The sequence below is a fragment of the Hevea brasiliensis genome, chromosome 2, assembly GCF_030052815.1.
Source record: "Hevea brasiliensis isolate MT/VB/25A 57/8 chromosome 2, ASM3005281v1, whole genome shotgun sequence".
Taxonomy (NCBI): Eukaryota; Viridiplantae; Streptophyta; class Magnoliopsida; order Malpighiales; family Euphorbiaceae; genus Hevea; species Hevea brasiliensis.
In genome coordinates, this window is record NC_079494.1 from 107,266,640 (window position 1) to 107,270,393 (window position 3,754).

A 3,754-nucleotide genomic window follows, 5' to 3' on the forward strand; every position below is an offset into this window, starting at 1 on the left:
GACAATTATCATTTTATTATTATTGCATTGGTTATTTTTCGATCTCTGATGTGTTCATCCGATCCGATTATTAACTGAATAGCCCTTAGTCGATCTGTCATTCCAAACAACCACCTTCATCTGCCGGTCCTTTAACCAGCCTATCTCTTCTTATTCAATTATGGAATTTCCGGAATATTTGTGAGACGTGTCAGAAAAAGCTGGCAAATCCCGCTAACCGATGCACCGCTTGGGACACCGTGAGCATTAAATGCTCAGACAGGTATAAATAGGGGATGGGTCCGCCAATTGCTCCCTTATGTCATTTCCAGCCTCTCGCGAGCGATTCCAAAATTCTCTCATTTTTTTCAAGTTCTTCCGACACCGATCACACTCCGGTAAGGGTTTTGATCTTTCTTTCAGTTTAAATTTTCTCTTTTCTTTGAAAATGAGCTGCACCGAGAGTCAGAGAGCGGCAAGCCCCCCTTTCGTTCAGATCTCGTGGTCGTCAGATGAAGTAGAAGTGGTCGGACAGAGCGGGCGACCTGAACCTCCTAGGACCTCCGTTCCAGCCAGTGGTCAAGCAGCACCCTCGAGGCAAACACATTCTTCAGGGAGAGAAAACCTCCCCATGGACGACTGCCATCAATCCTTCAATAAACTGACCTGCAGTCGTTCAGCCAAGAGTATAACATTCAGCCCGATTCATACGAACTCATTAAGTGTCACGGCGATCTTCGAGCCGATCACTTCTTCGAAGAGAATGATAATGATCATGGTATACGAAGAGCAATTAAAAGCCGGGCTGCGGTTCCCTCTTGACGACTTCTTCAAGGAAGTTCTAAAATTTCACCAAGTGTGCATAGCCCAAGTTCACCCGAACTCATAGCGGATCCTAGTAGCCTTCAGAGGCCTTTGCCGAGCCAAAGGACTCAGTCCTACAGCTAAGGTGTTCGCCGAACTACATAGGCTAACTCGTCGAAAGGATGACGAGTATTGGTTCTTTCAGGCGAAGCCACATTGTGGGCTTTTTACTGATCTGCCCTCCTCCCTGAAGAATTGGAAGAATCGCTTCTTTATTCTGAGGAGCAAAATTTCGAACGGCTTTGAGGGTTTCCCATGTAGTTGGCTGCACCAGGGTCCCTTACTTCCGAAGCGTATCACCCTGAATAGGGAAGAAGGCCTAATGGTGATGGAACTGAAAGATCAGGCGGCTCGACAGAAGTTCTCTTGTTTAGATGCAGTGACGGCCGAACTGCATCATTGGACAATGGAGTTGATTACTGGCGAAGAACTCGAGCTTCAGCTCTCTGACCTCGGCCTCGGTACTTTCTATATCTCTGATCTTTGGGCCTTAGCGATCTCACTGACCTTTTCTTTGTGCAGGTATGGCGAGCAGCGAGGCTTCCAAGGAAAGCCGAAAGCGCAATAGAGAGGTCTCCAGAAAAGTGCGGAAGATGAAGTACGCCGAGGCCTCTCAGGCGCCGAGGCACGATCCGAGTGAGATACAGGAAGGTTCGTCCCGACCTTCAGGACCGCCAGTTCCTGAAATAGAAGTGGTTCGGTCTCCTCCTCGGCATGAAGAGCCGCCACCACCTCCTCCGGTTGCTTCAAGTGCGGAAGGGGGTCCTTCCCAACCACCTGTGAGGACCCTTTCCCGCGGTGCTCAAATCCTGATCCACTCGCTAGAGAAGAACTGGACGGTTCGAGAGAATCCGGGCTTTGCTAAGGTCTTGGGGTCCTTCATCTGCCTTCGGGAGGATCGAGATAGGCTAACCCCGAACGATCTCGATGATATCCCGACCCAGACTATGAGCCTGAGTGTGGAGAGTTTGGTGAACCAACTATTATCCGGGAGAAGGCTCACCGTATGAGGCAAGAGATCGAGAAGATGGGTCATGAAGCAGCTTCTCTCCGATCCCAACTTTCATCCGCCCAAAACTATATAGCTGAAATTGAGGGGCAGATGAAGTTCTACGAGGATAAGTTGACCGAGCAAGCCCATGTTCTTGAAGAGGTTCGAGCGCTCCGAGCCACCAATGTTGCTCGCCTCACTGATGAACTCAAGGCAAAAGAAGAAGAGGCGGTGACAAGCGAGGCCGGTGCTTATGTGAACGCCCATGGGGATCTCTTGGCCGAGCTCAAGAAGCGTTATCCCGAAGAGGACTTTTCCTGGATGATAGACCTGGCTCCACAAGACGAAGATGATAGCGAGGAGGAGGCCGAAGGTGATAGAGGGGGTGAACAAAATGTAGAACAAGCTGGGGGTGATCCTCCAGCCGAATGACTTGTATAAATTTTTAATTTGAAATGAAATGAAGTTTCCCTTTTTTTTTTTTAATGACTGAATGAGATCGGAAAGTATCTGAGCTGCATGAGCGCTTGATTGTCTGAACATATTAGAACAACTTGAAAGCAATTATTAACCTATGTATGAGAGATCGGTAAAACTTTGTAGACATGAGATCGGCCTAAACTGAGAACAAACACTGAACGGAACTTAAGATTATTTAAATTGGAAACCTGATTTGAACACTTAAGATCGAAAGCACCATTAAGCGGGATTAAAACTTTAACTTTATTGAACAGCTATCCACAATATTTATTAATGGGGAATCGGATGGCATGAAGAGTTAATGTTGGTTCAATTTCGTTTGACAAGAGAGATCGGAAATGTGATTGACCGGCCGAGAAACTTGGTAATTGATTCGAGAGATTGGATAGGATTTAAATGATATGGAGACTTAGTACTAATTTGATTCCTTTTGAAGAGAGATCGGAAATGTGATTAACTGGCAAAGAGAGGCTTGGTGCTGGGGATCGGTGTAACACCCCTGATTTTTATATATTATTATTGGGCTTCGTGTAGGTATCCTCAATTCGCGGAAATTTGATGCTTGTCCGGATTCAGAATTTCCTGCATGCATCTACGGAAAAGTCTCTGAATTGGATCGAGATTTTGGCTACCCCACTATTGTTAGGCATCCCGAGCACGTTCCCGAAGTCGGAATCGGCAAAGGTAAACCCGAACCTTGCTTTTTCGTAATTTTTTAGTGCTTAAATAGGATTAAAAATCCATAAAATATTCGTGGTAGCTTAGAAAATTACGATTCTTTTTGCAATAGCTTAGTAATATTTCTAAGGATCGCGGGGCAAAGTTTTATAATGTTTAGAGCTTATTTGAGCAGTTTTTGCAAAAATGATCAATTATAAGGACTAAATTGAAATTTTATATATTGTGATGGATGATTGATTTGATGGGCCTGTGAGGGGCCGTGATGTGATTGAGTTGTGGATATATGGATTGTGGATATAGAAGTGTGTTTTGAGCCCTTTACAAAGTTGGGTAGGTCCTAGGTATAGGGAGACTCACTGGATTTTCTGCATGACTTAGGACGTATTGGGTCTTTTCTTGATTTGTATTGAGTCATTTGTATTAAATGATTGTAATAAAATTGTCAGTGAGCCGATGCCTTTCTTCCTCCGCCCACCTTCGGTGACCACCACAAGTCTGTGAGTAAAATATTAATTTTAATTGTAATTTCGATATTATTATATATTCAAAGATGCCCATGCATCACTTATATGCATATATTTATGTAGTTAAACTCTAGGCACGATTTATGATGCATTGATAATCATAAAGTGCCATGATGTTGTTGTGGTAATTTGGAGCAAGCAGCGTATGCGGCGCGTGCGTGTGATGTGGTGTGGACTATGGATAGGACTCGTAGTCACGCTTGAGTTCTTCATGGACCCGATCCTTCGAGGGGTA